This window comes from Rattus norvegicus, chromosome 7, assembly GCF_036323735.1.
Source record: "Rattus norvegicus strain BN/NHsdMcwi chromosome 7, GRCr8, whole genome shotgun sequence".
Lineage (NCBI taxonomy): Eukaryota > Metazoa > Chordata > Mammalia > Rodentia > Muridae > Rattus > Rattus norvegicus.
In genome coordinates this window covers 20557805-20579423 of record NC_086025.1, presented here as the reverse complement: position 1 = coordinate 20579423, position 21619 = coordinate 20557805, and the positions used below count along the sequence as shown (strand labels likewise).

Genomic DNA, 21619 nt, shown 5'->3' with positions numbered 1-21619 from the left:
TTCAGAGACTTGAAGTTCTTGTAGTACATGTCTTTTACTTGCTTGGTTAGGGTTACCCTAAAATATTTTATAGTGATTGAGGTTGTTTCCCTTATTTCTTCCTCAGTCCTTTTGTCATCTGTATATAGGAGAGCTACTAATTTAAAAAATTAATCTTGTGTCCAGCCACTTCACTGAAGGTGCTTATCAGATCTAGGAGTTCCCTGGTGGAATTTTTGAGGTCAATGTATACTAATGTATCATCTGCAAATAAGGATACTTTGACTTCTTTTTATCCGATTTGTAGTTTCTTGATCTCCTTCAGTTGTCTTATTGATCTATCTTGCTAGATAGATCAATACTTCAAGTACTATATTGAATTTATTTGGAGAGAGTGGACAGCCTTGTCTTGCTTGGCTTGTTTCTGAGTTTAGTGGAATTGCTTTGATTTTCTTTCCATTTAATTTGATGTTGGCTACAGGCTTGCTGTAAATTGCCTTTATTATGTTTAGGTATGCCCTGTGTATTAATAATCTCACAAGGACTTTTTATTATTAAAGGGTGTTAGATTTTGTCAAAGGCCTTTTTGTGGCATCTAATTAGAAGATCGTGTGGTTTTTTTTCCTTCTCTTTGTTTCCATGGTGGATTAGATTGACAAATTTTCATATGTTGAATCATATTTGCATCTTACTTGTTCATCATAGATGATGTTTTTGATGTATTTTTGGATCCGGTTTCCTAGTGTTTTGCTGAATATTTTTGTATCTATTGAGAAGGCTAGGCTGATTCCATGGCAGGCTTCAAACTGCCATTCAGGAAACTATGCCTAAGAATTAGGCAAGTCAGTTACTAGAAGAAAAAAAAATAACAACCCATGCTTTAGGCAGCTAGTCAGAAACTACCCTGTCATCAGAAACTGCCCCAACACTTGGCCTGAGACAAGGATGATGGTCAGCAGTACTTTCCAGACTTCCTCTGCAATAGTTCCCAGCCCCTACATCCTGGTAATGGTTCTGGTGAAATGTCTCTAGAGATGGACTCAACAGACTAAGATAGAGGTCACCTCCCCCGGAATTCTCCTAATGTGCTTTAAATCAGGCCTTCACGCTCACTTTGGGGTCTTTCTATCTTGGTAATGGGAGACCCCAACATGCTGGACGTCTGCAGGCTAAACACTCTTAGTATTTACATACTATTTGAGTCTGGGGTATCAATCATTCTTCAGCGAATCATGAACCCTTACACCATGTATTCATAAGGGAATTGTATTATGTATTCATAAGGGAAATTGGTCTGACATTCTTTTACTTTGTTTAATCTTTGTATGGTTTTGGTATTAGGATGACTGTGGCCTTATAAAATAAATTTGGCAGTGTACTTTCTGATTCTATTTTATAGAATAATTTGAGGAGTATTGGTACTAGCTCTTCTTTGAAGGTCTGGTAGAATTCTGCACTAAAACCTTCTGGCCCTGGGCTTTTTCTCATTGGGAGACTTTTAATGACTCCTTTTATTTCTTTAAGGGTTATAGGTCTATTTAAGTTATTTATCTGATCTTGATTTGACTTTCGTAAGTGGAATCTACTGAGAAACTTACCCATTTCTTTTGGATTTTCCAATATTACAGAGTATGGATTTTTGAAGTATGTCCTTTGATTTTTCTGGATTTCTTCAGTGTCTGTGGTTATGTCTCGCTTTTCATTTCTGGTTTTGTTAATTTGGGAAATTTTCTTTCTAAGTTTTAGTTAGTTTGGGTAAAGGTTTATCTGTCTTGTTGATTTTATTAAAGAACCAACTCTTTGTTTCATTGATTTGTTTTATTGTTCTCTTTGATTCTATTTTATCGATTTTTAGCCCTCAGTTTATTTCCTCCCATCTATTCCTCTATGATGTGCTTGCTTCACTTTGTTCCAGAGCTTTCAGGTGTGCTGTTAAGTTGCTAGAAGAGATCTGACCAAATATTTTTTTAATGAAGGCACTTAGGACTCTGAACTTTCCTCTTAGCACTGCTTTCACCGTATCCCATAGGTTTGGGTATCCTGTCATTTATTTTCATTGAAATCTCAATGACAGTGTTTAACTTCTTCCTTTATTTCTGTCTTGGCCCAGTGATCATTCACTAGAGGGTTGTTCAGGTTCCATGAGTTTATAAGCTTTCTTTTGTTACTGTTTTTGAAATCCACCTTTAATCTGGGTCACTCTGATAGAACACAGAGGGTTATTTTTTTTGTATCTATTGAGACTTTGTAGCTAAGTATGTGGCCAATTTTGGAGAAAGTTCTGTTAGGTGCTGAGAAAAAAGGTATATTCTTTTAAGTTTTGGTGAACTGTTCTGTTGATATCTGTTAGGTCAATTTGGTTTATTACATCTGTTAGCGCCAGTATTTCTCTGCTTAGTTCTAGTCTGGATGACTTGTCTGTTGGTGAAAGTCGGGTATTTAAATCTCCCATTATCAATGTGTGAGGGTCAATGTATGATTTAAGCTTCAGTAATGTTTCTTTTATAAACTTGGATGCCCTTGCATTCAAGGAATAGATCTTAAGGATTGAAACATTGCTAGGCAGTGGTGACTCAGGCCTATTAAACCCAGCACTCAGAAGGCAGAGGCAGGCAGATATCCATGAGTTGGAGGCCAACTTGGTCTACAAAACTAGTTCCAGGACAGCCAGGCCTATACAAAGAAATCAGGTCTCAAACAAACAAACAAGAGCAACAAAGATTTGAAATGTCATCTTGGCGGATTTTTCCTTTGGTGAATATGAAGTGTTCTTCCCCATCTGGTTTGAAGTCTATTTTGTTAGATATTAGAATGACTATATATCAGTTTGCTTCTTAGGTGTAGAGAGCTGCGACGTGCTGTGCCTCAAAGATGGCGCTGGTTTCCGCCTTCCACCCTCCCAACCGTGAGTGCTCCTTGCAGTAAACAAGTCCTTATTTGGCTATGTCTGCCTGGCCCGCTAGCTTCCACATAGTGACAGCCTATCTACATGACCCACATGGCTTGCTAGGACTGGCCAATGCTAGCTATTTAAGTGTGGTGCAGGGCGTTCCCCGGGGAGAGAGAGCCAGAAGAGAGAGAGGTCAGAAGATTGAATCAAGGTTCCTGAATAAAACTGCTTGAAGAAGATCTCCTGTGGTCGTGTCTTTCTTGCTGGTCGAGGTTGGGCGAGGCACTTAGGTTTATTTCTTGGAAATCTTTTTCCAATCCTTTATGCTGATGTAATTGCTGAGTCTGCCTTGGCCATGGCAGGAATGGCATGACAAGTTTCCTGCCCCTGCAACAGATGTAACAGGGCATGGGCATACATAAGTATCAATGGTTGTTGTGAGCGTAAGTCTTGTTTGAGTAATAATGTACATATTTTCACATTAAAGAAACCTCCTCCATATTAATGTTAATAACTCCATGATAATCAGAGTTTGGGCAGCTAAGGTGTGACTGATTTCTCAGCAAAATGGTAAATACTGAGACCACGAGACAGCCCTCAAGGCTGTGGGAAAGAACGCTAAAAACATGAGTTCAAAAATATATAATTTCTCAACTATGTAAAGTATAAAGATACAATAAGAATTGTATAAGGAGCTTCACAGAGGGGCTGGGGATTTAGCTCAGTGGTAGAGCACTTACCTAGGAAGCGCAAGGCCCTGGGTTCGGTCCCCAGCTCCGAAAAAAAGAACCAAAAAAAAAAAAAAAAAAAAAAGAGCTTCACAGATCTAAAGGAATGGAGGCAGCTGAACTATGAACCAGATTGTCAGACAGTGTTAGCATTTGTCTAAGCTCTGCCCCACAGTTACCTGGCAACAGCCAGGTATGCCTGACTCACTATAAAAGGGGCTGCTTGCAAGTTTGGGTTTAGGCAAGTGGGGCAAGGGGAAGCAAAGGGAATAGAGGCTCCCAACTTAGAAGATCCCTTCCCAATAAGGGTCTAGGATATGCTGGCACTACCAAAAAGGAATGGGGGAGAGGAACACTCCTAAAAATGTAACTAAGTGGTGGGGTCTGGTGAGAAAGGTAAAGTTGTCCTCCTACCCCGACAATAGGGGAATGAGATGGGGAAGTGGGTTCCCAAAACTCTGTCAGGACTGAGTAAGTGGTTCCACTGTCCAAGTGGAAGGAGATGGGTTGCCCGTATACTATGATGACTACCCAGGGCTACCTGCTAGTGATGGCAGTGGTTGGGTTAAGGAAGCTAGGACCTCTTCAGTTGTCCATAGGCAAGCCTAGAAGATTGACTGGAGGATTATCTGGGAGTGATGCTCCTCTGTCCTTTGAAATGTAAAGGCAATTGACAGCCCAATGTCCCTCCTGATGGCACCTAGGAAATGTACCCTTTCCTTGTGGAAGTTAGGGCAAGCCCTCGCCCAATGACCTTATTGATCACATTTGTAGCAGGAGCTTGGTGGTCTCTGAGCCTTAAAGACCAGGAGTCTGGGACAGTGGCTGGAGCTGGTCAGACAGCCTTTGCCAGCATATGCTATTTTTGTCTGTTGGCTTTCTCATCTCTCTCATGGTACACTTTGAAGGCCAGTACCAAGACATCTGCCTGTGGAGTTAGGGGGCCCCTCTCTAGCTTTCTAAGTTTGACTTTTATGTCAGGGTAGCTCTGGGGGAAAAAGGTCATCAGAAGTTGCTTTCTGAGCGGCTGAGGTACGGCGTGGTACGGGCGGTGAGAATGGAGATGAGTTTCACTATGTTGTTAGTTTTGGCTTTGGAAAATGAGAAATCCAAAGTGAGAGAAGCATAGGATACATCCTACAGCCGAGAAGAGAATGCTACCACCTCACCTGCCAGCTGTGTACACTGAAAGAGAAGCTAACCTCCCGACAAAGTGAAGAAACTGCTCAGCAGAACTGGAAAGAACGTCCCTCAGAAGTGGTCTCCAGCAGTGAAAATACGACCAGGGACTTTGACAATGTTCCCAGGGACTTGTCTGTGAAGACCTTACAGCAAACTGCTCTTGAAGAAACTGACTGTCCCTACCAAACCACAGGAGCAAGTCCTACTGTTACACCAGAAATACTGGGTTGTGATTTTGATTCAGGTAAAGTCAACTCTACTGATGAAGTCTTACCTAGAACTGTATCTTCCCGTCAGCACTTAAGAAAAGACTTTAGTAAAGCCAGTTCAAGAGAGGAGCCGTCCTTGGAGGTTAAAAGCAGTAGATGTAAAGACCTAACTGTAACCCTGCATAGACTTGACAATGTAGAAAAAAATGTTTACCTGTGGAACAAGGAGCAAATTAACTTATGCCCTAGACTGATTAGCCCAGCAAAGATTACTAAAACACAAGAAGCCATTTCATCATCTAAGCCTGAACAAATAGAGATCAAGCATAAACGAGCGCAAAAAAGAAGAGCAGAGTAAAGAAGAACCAACCAGAGATGCAAGTCAAACTTCTCATTGAGGAGTAAGGGCAGCAAAGGCAAAGAAAAGCAGGCTTTACTCCCGAATTCACTGGATGAGTGTGTTGGTTCCAGTGATGCTTACGATTTCAATCTAAAAGAACGTGTTCACTACACCCCTTTCCGACAAAAAATTATGGATGGCTCCAATAGAGAAACCGACAGCATCAACTCAGAAGTGAGTGCATGCAGTACCTCTGAGGGCGAGTCTGACTACGACCCCTAGCTGCCTCCTTACAAGCGCTTGCAAGACTACACGGGGTCAGAGGAACCAGTTACCAGGTCTTGCTCTAAAAGAGGCTCTAAGTATCCGGATGAGAAACGGTGGAGGAGGTGCTGCCACCCACAGTTCCCACTGGTGCCCGACCTGAGACTCAAGAGTCACCTCACCGAGGTCTAACGGGTGTCACCAATAGTTTGCGGCATCCTATAGTGAAAAGCAGGAAGCTTTCTCTGGCTCCAAAACGGCATGAAGACAGCCCAGCAGTGTCTCTGCGCAGGTGTACCACCATCACAAGCTATAAAGAGCCGACACTCAATTCGAAGCTAAGAAGAGGGGACCCTTTTACAGACTTGTGTTTCTTGAATTCTATTTTCAAGCAGAAAAAGGAAATGAGGCATCGTAAAAGAACAAAGTAAACACAATAACTCTTTTCATTGGATACTGTTGGAGGTGATCCTTCTCTTTTGCCTAATAGAGTGTTGTGAGAGTGCGCATATGGGCAGAGCCATCCCGTGTCAGGCTCTGGCCCTTGGACCTAGACTTTGTATGGATTACTACCAACATCTAAAATTTCTCTGGCATCTGTATTTTTTCCTTAAGCAGAGACTTGCAGAGTAGAAACCTTAAATATGATGTAAATACTTCATAAATCCTTAACACCACAGTAAGACATACCATAAGTGGGTAAGGATCCCTTCTGTCATTGTGATTCTTCCTGGAAAAATGCATATGGAATTGTGATTAAGAGAATTAATGAACTGGGTTCTGGAACAAGGTAACTGTTGTGAACTGTGAGTACAGTGCTATTCCTCAGCAGAATAATACCATGTCATGAACCTCGGGCTAGTGCTTCGTGTGGTCAGTCTACAGTGTAAATGTGTAAATAAAGGGGGCTTCTGGTTTTGATCTATGGGGAAAATATAAGTATCCAGTTCAGAAAAGTGAATCTCTACCTGTGTATGTATGTCTTTAAAACTAAAGCATTGTAACTGGTCCGTTTTTAAAGAAAGATGAAGTCTATGATGACCAGCTTCTGCTCTTAATCAGGTAATCGTGATTATCTTCCTTTCTGGCATTTGCCACTCCCAGCTTAGCTGGACCCTCTTCTGTCTTCCCTGCCAACGTTCCCTTCTTTTCCCATTAGATTTGTCCTGTCAAGTTTTCCCACCTGGGCCTCCAGGGCCAACATCAAGACATTTCAATTTTCATTAATTCAGTAGTAAAACATTTGCCTCACATGGGCAAGGCCCAGGGATAAATCCCACTGCAAACAGGAGATTTTTCTAACTTATCAGAAGGGCCATCTGGTGTTCATCTCAGATTTGCCCCACATCTGCATTACTTCCTACATCTGCCATCAAACTGAGAGTCCTTCTTTCTTTGTCACTCATGTGCATCCCTCTCACCCATCACAGCCTTTTAGCTGCTGGTTTTTATAGCGCTGAGGATAGGACCCACAACCCTGTGTGTGGTAGGAGTAGTCATAGTGAAAGACCCCCGAAGGGAGCCCCCCACTCAAGTCTCGGGAAAGACGCGCACCCAGTAGGACACAGACACCGACCTGCTGTAATCACACGAGGAAGATTTATTGTGAGCGAGATGAAACGAGAGCTCAGGCCAGCATGCTGGGGTCGAGACTCATACGCCACACAGGGAGTAGAGGAGTTCGACCCCGACCTGAATTTTCACAGAGCTTATAAAGGAAAAAAAACCACAAACCAGGGGGATCAAGAGGGAGGGAGGAGGGGAATTCCAAAACCATAAACTGCCCATACATCTAGGCCATATGCTAGCCACGTGCAACACTAGGCAACACACCCAGGACTTTGCGACATTTTACAGGGCCATTGGACCATTGTGGCCGGAGGCTATGGGTCATTGTGGCTGTTCCAGGAAACCTTTCATGCAAGAATGTTCCGGGAACCATTGCACAGCAAGGGAGGGGCGAAAAGTTCATGTTCTCACAGACCCTACCTCTTCTTTTTGGGTAGCTAGGCGGCTTATTATTAATTTTTAATCCTTCATTCCCCACTTCTTCTTTTTTTGTTAATAGTTCTAATCCTAGAACTTCATGGAGAACTCAGCTTCATCTAGCATAACAGCTTGGTATTGTAGTCTTAACATGAGGATTCTAACCTGGACACTATCCAAGCTTATCCACCAAGGTCATGACTAGCTTTTAGAACTTCTAAGCTTATACGGACTGTGATCCCTGAGGCACAGTCCCAAGAAGTGTTAAGAGTACTAACATATGCAATGTTACATCATTTGTAATGGAAATCAAGCCTATCCCACACCTATCTTGACAGAACCCAGGACAAACATGACTGAATTTCCCTCTAGGTCCCAGCTCTCAGCCCCAACAGCTAGTACACGGCTGGTGAGGGCTGAGAATTGACAGCTGTCAGGGTGGTCAGTAGCACCAGGTACAGTCCTTTCCAGCGATGTCTGGGCTCAGTGTAGCTGCAACCTGGAACTGATGGGATGTCTCAGGGGTCTCCGGGGCATAGGCTGCTGTCAGCTGTGAGCAGATTTCTTTCTGTATCACCTGTAGGTCTTTTAGCCTGGCACACAAATCATTATTACTATGGCACTATGACATGTTGGTTCAGTAACATCATCTAATACAGTCAGGGGGGCTGAGGCCCCATATAAGATCTCAAAGGGGGTAAGGCTGAATCTGGAAGGGGTATTTCTTGCTCTGAAGAGAGCAAGAGGGAAGGAGTGTCACCCAGTCTGTGCCAGTCTCCATGGTTAATTTGGTCAGGGTCTCTTTTAGAGTTCTATTTATTTACTCTACCTGTCCTGAACTTTGAGGTCTGTAAATACAATGTAATTTCCAATTGACCTCTAAATACTTGGCCACACCCTGGCTTACCTTGGCAACGAAAGTAGGGCCGTTGTCTGACCAGATTACCTTGGGCATTCCAAATCGGAGGAAGATTTCTTCCAGTATCTTCTTGATGATTGCAGAGGCCGTCTCTTGTTTGGTGAGGAAAGCTTCTATCTATTCCTGAAAAAGTATCTACAAGCACTAGGAGATACTTGTGATTATATTTTTCTGGTTTTATCTCAGTGAAGTTCACTTCGACTTTTCACCAAACTCTCTAGGTCTCTTTGCCCTGTTTGCTTGCTAAGCATTCACTTATTGACATACCTTATACTTTCTACTGTCTCTCTGGCTAAAATCTTAAAGTCTATTACATACACTTAACTACTTGGACAAACTTTTTATCTCCTAAATGAGTCCATTTCTGTATTTGGCAAAGTGAGTCTTTCCTTTATTCTCTGGGGAGTATAGCTTTCCCCTCAATGTGCCATTGTCCTTTATCTTTTAAGCAATTTGGGCCTTTTCTAAGTGAGGCCATCCCTTAGTCCGATCCCAGTTCCCAGTGGCTGTCTCTTGCAGGCCTGCAACCAGGATGGGCTCCTGCATAACCATTTTTCGAGCCACTTTATCTGCTTCGTTATTGCCCCATGTCACTGAATCTCTTCCCTCCTGATATCCTGAGCAATGAATAGTACTCACAGTTGTTGGCTTCACCAGGGCATCCAAGAGATGGTAAAGGCATCTGCAGTGCTGATGTACTGGGGGGGGGGTAGAGGTTCAGCCATCCCAGATGACATTGTGTTGTCCACCATGGCAGCACCCACTTGTCTCTGACCTTCATTCATGAAGAGAACTGTTCCCGTCTGTGGACAAGGTCCTCGGCTTTCAGCAGGGGTCAATCAGCCAGTCGCAGAGGTCTTTCCTCCACCCATGGGCTTCTGCCAGTACTTGACACTCGTGCTGTGGTGGCTCCAGGTCCGGATTGGGCAGCAAGGTGACCAGATTGTCCCCAACCGGTGGAGAATCTAGTCCATGGCAGCTAACCAGTGGTCCCATCTTTTGGGACACTCTATTCAAAGGCAGAACATCAGCCACTCTATCACAGTTTAAGTCCTGGATTGGGTGATAATTGTTAGTGCCCGGCTGGCAGGAGTGATATGTTCCAAGTAGAACAGCGCTAAGCCATTCGTCTCCCAGCATCAGGTACTGGTGCACTGAGACAGGTCTTAAGCTCCGCATACACAGTCTGTAGATATGCATACACATGGCCTCACCCAGCCATTTCAGCCCACGCAAGCCATTTTGGAGAGCAATTTTCTCATGAGCAAGGGATAGGGGCAGTCAGGGATGACTATGAACTAGTGGGTTACCCGGCCCACGCCAAGGTCCACTGTTCTTCGGGCAGTCCATAAGTATTGTTTGTTGCCAGTAGGCCCCTGTACCCAAGGTCTTTGGATATTGGCCCACTGGAGGGGGGCATAGGAGCACAGAGCATTGGGTCCCTGCATCCACACTTCCCTTCTATCTCTGTACATAGCCAGCACTCTAGGACCAAGAGGCTCTCCAGTGTCCCCTCTTGTTCTTTCTGGGGCAGTCCCTGACCCAGTGTCTTTTTTTTTCTTTGCATTAGGCACACTGATCTTTAGCCAGGAATTCTCTTCTGTTGCCAGGTACTGTCTTCCTAGGTTCCCTAACTACTGTGGCCAGTATATGTTCCTCTCTTGTCTTTTATCTCTCTTTAGCTCTCTAGCTTCCTCTTCTTTTAGTCTCTTTTCTTCCCTAGCTTCCTGCACTCTTTACCTCTTTCTTTCTTTCTTTCTTTCTTTCTTTCTTTCTTTCTTTCTTTCTTTTTTTTCTGTCTCTCTGCATCTTCTTCTACAGCTATTAGGTGCTGTCCACTTTTCTGCACAGACCCTGAACCATGCATCAACTTACAATAACTCTCTCAGCGACTTAGCTTAACCCTTCAAGTTTCTGTAACTTTCTCTTCATATCTTTTCCTTATCTTAGCCAGATTGGTGGGGCATTTTCCAGCCCCTAGGAGACCGACCCTTGGAGCCTGGGGGCAGACCTGGAGCACTCCCTACCTTCAGGCGTCTGAAGAGAGCAGGCAGAAGTGAGGGCCTTCTATCCGTGTCTGGAACATTTTTTTCTGGTCTCCAGTAGGATTCCGTCTTTCATCGGTGGTAAAGAAGACCTGTAACAGTTACTAACAAGCATATCAAATGGGATGGTGAGAAAACAAGAGAATCTTGAGAATAGAGTCTACCGAAGAGGGCAAACAGCATTTAGTCACACAGCTAAACCAGGAGGCCTTTCTTGGAACAAAAAGGCCATTGTCAGTGTCAGCTCCATGGCTTTGTCTCTCAAGAGAACCAGCCTCCAAATGACACTAGGCTTCTAGTAACAACTAATAACAAAAGGATGGAGAGATGGTTAGAACCTGGGTGCTAGATGCCAGGGGGCTGATAAAAGAATTGTAACCAGTTCACCTGGGGCTATCAGGACCTCAGTAGTAGCCCTTTACCAAACTGTCTCACTGGGTTTAAAGGCCCATGGAAAAGAAAACATTAATCCTGACCTTGGCTACCTCCAAGTAATTTAGTGCTGGAGACTGACTCCTCCCTTGGAATAAAGACAGCAGATAAGGCAGGCTTCCTTAAAGAACTTCTCTAAATGAGCACTCTCCTTCTGTGAGCAAATGTCAGAAATTCCTTTCCTGTTCTTGTTTTCCTTATAGCCCCACCTAGCTCTCAGCCTTTTTAGATTATTCTTCTGTAGCATTTCTAACACAGCCTGTCCCTTTTTTATAGCCTATTAACAGCATTTCTGATCTTTTAGGCAGCTACGCACTAAGTGTCATACCGGCTGAAACTCCACCTTTAAGATTCTTTGCTCCCAAGCAAAATTTAAATCCTTTTCCAGCTTATCTCAGCTGTCCACCATGAGATTCCCAGAGATCGCGAACCAAGGTGTAGTAATTCACTAAGAAATCTCTCTATAGTGTTTCTTTTTACCTTAAGCCTTTTCCTTTTAAACAGCTCCTGAAGAGCCAGAAAAATTGGGTGAGACTTGAGAAGTCCCCATGCTCGCTGCAGCAGCTCCGCAGCTAATTTCGCTCCCCTCTACTGTGTGCTGTGAGCACAAGCACAGATAAAACACTATTTTAAAAATTAACTTTGGCTATCAACCAACACACCGCCACTAGAGCGGGGTCCATAAGATTAAGTTTCTTACTCACTAAGCATTAAGGGGACCAAGTAAAACTCTTCAACGAACAAAGCAAACAGTTTCATGATTTCAAACACAGTCGTCAGTCCAAGATTTTAAACACGGTCGTCAGTCCAAATTCAAACACGAAACAAAAGTCAAAAAAAACACTGGACAATACCACAGAAAACAATCCAGACAAACAAGACCAAGACAAAGCATCCTATAACCAATTTCCACAGATGCCTGGTACCTTCAGTACCTGGCCCAAACTTCAGCTTAACCTTAGCTGCTTCCGGGATACCAAACACAGAAACAGAATACAGACAACAAACACTAACACATCTAAGCACACTTGTCCGTGCCTATACTTAAATAGGCAGCCGAACATGACCTCCAAAGTCACAGTCAGATCTTTTTGACTGTCCGTTGCCGGGTCCTCCCGACAAAATTCGGCTCGAGGAACGTCTCTCACGCGTCCCAGAGCCAGGACCCAACAAAGGCTGACTCGTGGAACGTCTCTCACGAGTCCCAGAGCCTGTGCGATTGGGGCGTCCCCCGGTGCGCTTTCTAAAAAGGAAAAAAAAGAAAGAAAAAGACTATTCGGAGTAGGAATCCTTCATCTACTCACAGGCGCCATTTCGGGGTGGGGAACCTTCTTCCACCCGTGCACAGGGCAGGAAACCTTTGAAAGACCCCCGAAGGGAGCCCCCCACTCAAGTCTCGGGAAAGGCGCGCACCCAGTAGGACACAGACACCAACTTGCTGTAATCACACGAGGAAGCTTTATTGCAAGCAAGATGAAACGAGAGCTCAGGCCAGCATGCTGGGGTCGAGACTCATACACCACACAGGGAGTAGAGGAGTTCGACCCCGACCTGAATTTTCACAGAGCTTATAAAGGAAAAAAACCACAAACCAGGGGGATCAGGAGGGAGGGAGGAGGGAAATTCCAAAACCATAGACTGCCCATACAGTTAGGTCATATGCTAGTCATGTGTAACACTAGGTAACACACCCAGGACTTTGTGACATTGTGATTAGGGGGTAGTGACATTTTACAGGGCCATTGGAACATTGTGGCCGGAGGCTATGGGTCATTGTGGCTGTTCCAGGAAACTTTTCATGCAAGAATGTTCCGGGAACCATTGTACAGCAAGGGAGGGTGAAAAGTTCATGTTCTCACAGACTCTATACTTCTTCTTTTTGAGTAGCTAGGCCCCTACTTCTTCTTTTTGGGTAGCTAGGCGGCTTTTTATTAAATTTTCAATCCTTCATTCCCCACTTCTTCTTTTTGATCGGCTCTAATCTTAGAGCCATTGTTCATCCCATTGTAACTCTTGGTACTGTTGTCGCAGGACCAGTACCTGAACAGCACTCACTCTTTCTTTTATAAATGTCACCAGCCTATTGATTATACATGGCCCGAAAGTAAGTAGAAGCATGAGAATTATAATGGGCCCAACTAAAGTAGAGAGGAGAGTGGTTAACCATGGGGACTTATTAAACCAACTTTCAAACCATCCCTGTCTATCTTCTCTTTCCTTTTTTCGTATATCTAAGCGCTCTCTAAGTTTAGCCATCGAATCCTTGATTACTCCAGAATGATCAACATAAAAACAACATTCTTCTTTTAGAGCAGCACAGAGTCCCCCTTCTTTGAGGAATAATAAATCTAGTCCCCTTCTATTCTGTAGTACCACTTCAGACAGGGAGGTTAAAGACTCTTCTAGTTTAGTTATAGATTGTTCTATGGATCTAAGGTCAGTATCCATAGCTGCTCGTAATTCCTCATAATATTGGGGGGTCTGAATTAATGCAGCGGCCCCCGTACCAACTCCAGCCGCTATCCCCAGTCCCATGAGTACTGCAAAGGTCAAGGTGATAGGCTCTCTCTTCTAACGACCTCGGTGATCAAACTCATCTACAAAGGAGCTATCATCATGATATAGGAGCCTAGGAACGAGTTGAACCAAGATACAGTAATCTTTGGAAGTATTGAAAACAGAAGTTGATACACAAGGAGTGAGACCAGTGTTGCAGGCCCATGCTGTGTCTAGGGGGGGTACTAGATACTGATTACCTTCCGTAGGCTGGACGATCTGTGTTTGATTACAAAGGTGCTGTTTATCATGAGGTACCTGGCCTAAACAAAGTCCACTTCCTGAGACTGCTGTTAGAGTTAACTTTCTGTTTTCCCCCCAGGGGCATTGAGAGGAATCTGTTGTTTTGTTGTAACCCCTGGTCTGAGCAATACCTTCATAATATGGGGGGCTAGAGGCATAGCACAACCAACAAGACTGAGTAACGTTAGGATTGGTACGATTCAGGACCAGGAATGCCCCTTGTATTAAGCTAAACAGACGATTTTCAGTGTCCGGGGGTATGGGAGTATTTGAAGTGGAGGGAGGTTCTTTAGCTAGGACATTAGGACCTACAGGTTGGGCTGGGGGGCTACTAAGGCTTAAGCGAACCATGACTGACGATCCAGGCTTGTTATTATAGTTATTAAAAACTACCCCCCATCTCATGTCCCTCATCCATGCTTGGGTATCATAATTTTTACCAGCGTCTGTAAATTTGATCCGAATTCTATCTAAATCAGCAGAGCGACAGTCAGATCTTTTATATGGTTCTATTATGACATACCTCCCTGGCCCAGAGTTTTCAAAAGAAAAGGTAGCCCTGTCATGAGTATATTCGCTGTCCCATTTCCAGTCACCATCATTGGAAGAAACACAACTCCATTTAGCACAATAATGTGAGGCTGGCCCCCCACATACAGTCTGCTTATTATGCTCTGGGCAGCAGTAAAACCCATAGCTTCTTACTTGATTAGGGGGAATGGAAGTGGGGATAATCTGTTTGAGGCAGAAAGCTAGGTCAGGCCACCATGTCCCTGGCGGTGCTATTTTGGAAGTGGTGAATAAAACCTGATCCAGAGCAGGACCAAGAACCTGCCAGGTTAGAATTAAAGGCTGATGTGGGTTATAATTTGGTAGGTAAACCTGACCTGAGTGAGGAGCAGCCTTAACTGAATCATCTGGTGGGTGCTCACGGTCAGGCCTGATGGTTTTGGCGTTAGGAACACGAGTAGTAGCGTGGTCTCGGTTTGCATCAGCAGTAGCAGCGACAGCAGTAGTAGCGGCGGCTTTTGCGGCGGCAGCAGTCTGGATGATTTCCGGTTTCGCTGGCGTTGGTTTCGGAGGCGCGGGTTTCAGAGGCGCAGGTTTCCTAGCTGGAGGATTCGCAGCTCCTATGTTTCCTGGCCATATTCCTGCATCTTGGCTCTTCACTTCTGCGGCACAGGCGAAGCTTAAGAGGATTATCAGTAGTTGCCACCATCCAGTTGTTGTCTTCATTTTGGCTGGGTGTCTTCTTGACGTGGGAAGCGTGTATCTAGGCAGCGATCCCATCCACCTTTACTGCCGTGGGGGTGGTCAGCAACACCAGATATGGTCTTTTCCACCGAGGCTCCAAGGTGCCAGCTCGATGTCGTCTAAGACCGAATCTCCAACCTGGAACCTGTGGGGCACCTCTGAAGTTCCCGGTGCGTAGGCTTCTTTTATCTGGTCCCAGATCTGTGTTCTGATGACTTCCAGAGCCTTTAGATGGGTAAACAAAGCAGAGGATGAGGAAGAGTCGGCACTGGGATCCAATATCCCACTGGACTCAGTCAAGGGGGGCGGTCCCCCATGGAGAATTTCATAAGGAGTGAGGCCGAAACGTCCGGGCGTGTTTCGGACCCTAAGAAGCGCAAAGGGAAGGAGAGCCACCCAGTCTTTACCACCGGTCTCAATGGCTAATTTAGTTAGGGTCTCTTTTAGAGTTCTATTCATTCTTTCTACCTGTCCTGAACTCTGGGGTCTATATGCACAATGTAATTTCCAATCTGTCCCCAGTTGCGAGGCCAATCCCTGACTTACCTGGGCAACAAAAGCTGGCCCATTATCCGAGCCGATTACCTTGGGTACCCCAAACCGGGGTAAGATTTCTTCAAGAATCTTCTTGGCCACCACCTGAGCAGTTTCGGATTTTGTGGGGAAAGCCTCCACCCATCCTGAAAAGGTATCAACAAAGACTAATAGATATTTATTACCATATTTCCCTGGCTTTATTTCAGTAAAATCCACTTCCCAGTGGACTCCTGGTCGGTCTCCTCGTCTTCTTTTTCCAGGCTCTTGATAGGGCTTAGCGGCGTTAGTAAGTGCACAGGCCTGGCAAGAATCAACCACCTGCCTAATTGTTGAATTTAAATTTAACACATGGTATTTAGAAGCTTTGACAAGTTGTTTTAGTTTATCTGCCCCTAAATGAGTCAACTGGTGTAGTCTTTGAACATAACTTATTCCTTCTTTTGTTGGCAGGATCACTCGCCCATCCATAGTCCGCGCTATCCCATCAAAGCTGAATTCTTGAGCTTGTTTTCTGTGAACCATATTTTCTAGTATTTTAAAGTCATTGGCTGAATAAATGTAGTTAGAGTCATCAGTAACTGGAGTTTTTACTGGAGTCTGACTCTTTTCTGCTAATATTGTTACCTGCTGGGCCACCTGTTTTGCTACGAGGTCCGCCATTTGGTTTCCTTTTGTTATAGGATCTTCTCCTTTTTGGTGACCTGGACAGTGAATAATGGCCACCTTCTTTGGCAAATGTACTGCCTCTAAAAGGGCTAAAATCTCTTCTTTGTTTTTGATGTCTCTTCCTGCTGAAGTGAGTAGCCCCCTTTGCTTGTAGATGGCTCCATGTATATGGGCTGTAGCAAAGGCATACCGGCTGTCGGTATAAATGTTAATGGCCTTACCTTCTGCCAATCGCAAGGCCTGAGTCAAAGCCACGAGTTCGGCTTTTTGAGCTGAAGTTCCTTCTGGAAGACTACTTGCCCAGATTACCTGTTTTCTATCCACCACTGCCGCTCCCGCTCTCCTTTTTCCTTCCACCACAAAACTGCTACCATCTGTATACCAAGCAGGCACACCTGGCCATGGTCGATCAGTCAGGTCCTTTCTTGTTCCGGTTTCTTCCGCCAAGATGTCGGCACATTGATGTATTGGGGTGGAGTTATGTATCTCAGGGAGAAGAGTAGCAGGATTAAGAATGGCAGGGGGGGCGAAAGTCACTCGTTCATTCAGTAACAGGCTCTGATAGTGGGTCATCCGGGCGTTAGTCATCCACCGGTCCGGTGGCTGCCGCACGATACTCTCCAGAGCATGGGGAGCAATGACAGTCACATGCTGACCTAGGGTAAGCTTGTCAGCATCTTTAACAAGTAAGGCCACGGCAGCAATGGCTTTTAGGCAGGAGGGCCATCCGCTGGCGACCGGGTCCAACCTTTTTGACAAGTAGGCTACCGGGCGTTTCCAGGGCCCTAGAGCCTGAGTTAAGACCCCGCAGGCTACTCCAGCCCGTTCATCAACATATAAGGTGAAAGGCTTAGTCAAATCTGGCAAGGCCAGAGCAGGGGCTGCCAGTAGTGTAGCTTTTATGTCCTCAAAGGCTCTTTGGTGCTCCTCGGTCCAGGTGAATGGGACCTTTTCTTTTGTAAGAGGGTACAAAGGGGCTGCCAGTGTTGTGAACCTCGGTATCCAGAGTCTACAAAAGCCCGCCGTCCCCAGAAACTCACGTACTTGTCGCGGAGTGGTGGGGGTCGGGATCTGCATCACAGTTTTCTTTCGAGCTTCGGTGAGCCACCGCTTTCCTTCTCGGAGAGTGTATCCTAGGTAGGTCACCTCAGTGCGACACAGCTGAGCTTTTTTAGCAGACACCCGGTACCCCAACTCACCCAATTCATTTAGGAGCTTTTTGGTCCCCTCACGACACAGTTCTTGGGTTGTAGCAGCAAGCAGTAGGTCGTCTACGTACTGCAAGAGAGAAATCTGGGGGTTTTGTGCCCTGAAAGGTGCAAGGTCTCGATGGAGCGCCTCATCAAAGAGAGTAGGAGAATTTTTGAACCCTTGGGGCAGCCGTGTCCAGGTCAGCTGGCCAGTGTGTCCTCCTTCAGGATCTCTCCACTCAAAAGCAAATAGTGGCTGGCTGTTGGGATGTAACCGAAGGCAGAAAAAGGCATCCTTTAAGTCTAAGACAGTGTACCAAGTCCGCTCTGGTGGTAGGGAACTTAGTAAATTGTAAGGATTTGGAACCGTAGGGTGGATGTCCTGCACCCTCTTGTTAACTTCTCTTAAATCCTGTACTGGTCGATAATCATTAGTCCCAGGCTTGCGTACAGGCAGGAGAGGAGTGTTCCAAGGAGATTGGCAAGGCACTAGAATCCCTAGTTGTAACAGTCTCTGAATCTGTGGCCGGATGCCTTCTTTAGCTTCCCTACTCATAGGGTATTGTTTGACTGAGACTGGGGAGGCATCAGCTTTTAATTCTACTACTACTGGCGGTACTTGCTTGGCTAACCCCATCCCTGCCTGCTCCGCCCAGACTTCGGAAAAAGCAGACAGCCACTCGGGGGCTAGTAACTGTTTGGGATTCTGCTCATGGAGGCGGTATTCTTCTTCTAAACTTAAAACCAAACATGCAACTGGGGCCTCTTCCCAGGTTACTTTTGGCCCTTTTGAGGTGAACTGTACTTGAGCCTTAAGTTTGGTTAATAAATCTCTTCCCAACAGGGGCATGGGGCATTCAGGAATCACAAGAAAAGAATGAGTCACTTGGCTTTTTCCTACATCTAAAACTCGTTTAGTGGTCCAGGGGTAAAGTTTACTACCAGTGGCTCCCATCACCATAGTCTTCTTTTGCCCCAATTGTCCCAGTGGCTTGGTCAAAACTGAATGTTCTGCTCCTGTGTCTACCAAGAAATCAACAGGAGTCCCCTCCACAGAAAGAGTTACCCTAGGCTCGGGGAGGGGAGTCGAGCCCCGACTCCCCTAGTTCTCTTCAAAGGCCAGTACCTTGGGTCCTCTTTGTTTCTTTTTAGGACAGTTTCTGGCCCAATGTCCTCTTTCTTTGCAGTATGCACATTGATCATTTTCGAGCTGCAGTCTTTTTCCTCCCGGAGGTCTTTTTGCTCCGTTGCCCAGGTACCCTGACTGTCCCTTCTCTATCCTTCTGTCACCTACTACTGCAGCCAAAATCTTAGTTAAGTTCCTCTCCTGCCGGCGATCACGCCGGTTCTCTCTCTCTTCTGCCTCTTTCTTCTCTCTTTCTTGTTTCTCTTCCTCTGTTTCCCTCTTATGATACACCTTCTCTGCTTCTTTTACTAGATCTCGCAAAGTGTAGTCCTGGAGCCCCTCTAACCTCTGCAGCTTTCTTTTAATGTCCGAGGCAGACTGCCCAATGAAAGCCATGGCTACAGCCGCTTGCTGTCCCTCCGAGGAGGGGTCAAACGGTGTATATCTCCTATAGGCTTCCATCAATCGCTCTAAGAAAACAGAGGGCGGCTCTGCTGGTCCCTGAAGAACTTCTCTTACCTTAGCCAAATTAGTGGGTCGCCGAGCGGCCCCTTTGAGCCCCGCCACTAGAGTCCGGCGGTATACTGTGAGACGCTCCCTACCTTCCGCAGTGTTGAAGTCCCAGGCTGGGCGGGTCAAGGGGAAGGTTTCATCTATGAGATTGGGGAGATTAGTGGGGGTCCCATCTGGTCCGGGGACATTCTTTCTGGCTTCCAACAGGATCCTCTCCTTCTCTTCTGTGGTGAAGAGGGCCTGCAGGAGTTGCTGGCAATCATCCCAAGTGGGCTGATGGGAAAACATAAGGGACTCAAGAAGCCCAGTCAAGCCCGAGGGATTTTCTGAAAAAGAAGGGTGATTAGTTTTCCAGTTGTATAGATCAGCTGAAGAGAAAGGCCAGTACTGCAAAGGGACAAGTTCATCGGGGCCTGGCGGAGGGCCACCAACATAGGCACGGAGGGGCAGGGCAACAGTGAAATCCCCTTCTGGGCTGCGGCCTCTCCGGCTCCGTGTCCCCGCCGCAGGCCCCCCCACCCCGTCCCTCTCGGCAGGTGCCGGGGCCGGGGGTGCAGATGGTCGCGGCAGAGGATAAGGGGGGGGGGGCTGTGGCTCCGTCCACAAAGGGTCCTCGATCTCAGGGTAGATCTTTGGAGGTTCCGAAGGGTCTGCCAACGGTTGGGTCTGCTTAGGTTTAGCTGCCGCAACCGCCACTGTCACTCCAGACCCCGTGATCCAGGGCTTAACCCAAGGTGGGGGATCCTGGACTAGGTCCTGCCAGACGATGATATAGGGGATCTGGTCGGGATGTCCTCCTACTTCCTGAAAGACAATGCGCTTAACAGCGAGAACAAGAGACAGGTTAAAGGCTCCCTCTGGTGGCCATCCTACCTTAAAGGTTGGCCATTCGGATGAACAAAAAGTCTGCCAGGGTCCCTTCTTAACGTCTACTGAAAAATTGTGAGCTCTAGTCCTTATTTCAGTCCAGTGATCCAGAGTCAAAGTCAAAGGAGTCGTTACTTTCTGTCCCATGTCGAGCTCGACAACACACACCACACACACGAGCACAAACAAAAGAGAAAAAAGAAAACAAAACCGACGTCGACTTCGTGTCGACCAGAGGCACTGAAACTGATCGGCAGGTTGTAGACCTTGCCTAACAAACCGGTCGTCAAGGAGTAAAGTCTCCTCTGGACCTATCAGACGGGGTTCACCAGGCGTCCCTGGTCCCCCCTTGTGTCCTCCTGGGACGTCTCCCAGGGCGAACGGACGGTGGATACCTGGACACGTCTATCCCTATCCACCCCGCTCTCCTTCCTGGAGCGCGGTCTCACTGAGCGTCCGCAAAACCGAAACAGCGATCGCACCAGATTCCCAGACAGAACATAGACATGGACACAGACACAGCGCTGAGATAAAACAGAGAATCTTACCTCCAAGTGGGTCTAGGACCCCTGGGTGGTCGCGCAGATCCCGGACGAGCCCCCAAAATGAAAGACCCCCGAAGGGAGCCCCCCACTCAAGTCTCGGGAAAGGCGCGCACCCAGTAGGACACAGACACCAACTTGCTGTAATCACATGAGGAAGCTTTATTGCAAGCAAGATGAAACGAGAGCTCAGGCCAGCATGCTGGGGTCGAGACTCATACACCACACAGGGAGTAGAGGAGTTCGACCCCGACCTGAATTTTCACAGAGCTTATAAAGGAAAAAAACCCACAAACCAGGGGGATCAGGAGGGAGGGAGGAGGGAAATTCCAAAACCATAGACTGCCCATACAGTTAGGTCATATGCTAGTCATGTGTAACACTAGGTAACACACCCAGGACTTTGTGACATTGTGATTAGGGGGTAGTGACATTTTACAGGGCCATTGGAACATTGTGGCCGGAGGCTATGGGTCATTGTGGCTGTTCCAGGAAACTTTTCATGCAAGAATGTTCCGGGAACCATTGTACAGCAAGGGAGGGTGAAAAGTTCATGTTCTCACAGACTCTATACTTCTTCTTTTTGAGTAGCTAGGCCCCTACTTCTTCTTTTTGGGTAGCTAGGCGGCTTTTTATTAAATTTTCAATCCTTCACCTTCTTCTGCCCAGACAGTGCACTAAGACTCTCGTGCACAGGGCAGGAATCCTTCATCTGCCCAGACAGTGCACTAAGACCTTAAACCGGTACCGAAAAACACAGACTACAGGACTTAATTCACACACACTCACACACACGAGCACAAACAAAAGAGAAAAAAAAAAAACAAAACCGACGTCGACTTCGTGTCGACCAGAGGCACTGAAACTGATCGGCAGGTCGCAGACCTTGCCTAACAAACCGGTCGTCAAGGAGTAAAGTCTCCTCTGGACCTATCAGATGGGGTTCACCAGGCGTCCCTGGTCCCCCCTTGTGTCCTCCTGGGACGTCTCCCAGGGCGAACGGACGGTGGGTACCTGGACACGTCTATCCCTATCCACCCCGCTCTCCTTCCTGGAGCGCGGTCTCACTGAGCGTCCGCAAAACCGAAACAGTGATCGCACCAGATTCCCAGACAGAACATAGACACAGACCCAGACACAGCGCTGAGATA

The 21619-nt window shown here is 46.2% G+C and overlaps 2 pseudogenes; one reads left to right on the top strand and one right to left on the bottom strand.

Annotated features, from left to right (window-relative positions):
* The window catches only part of Sgo1-ps1 (shugoshin 1, pseudogene 1), a 36700-nt pseudogene extending 30677 nt beyond the window's left edge, over positions 1-6023 (top strand).
* A 1146-nt stretch (positions 6024-7169) lies between these two features.
* Positions 7170-20545, bottom strand: LOC108351431 (uncharacterized; annotated as a pseudogene).
* Positions 20546-21619: the final 1074 nt, after the last annotated feature.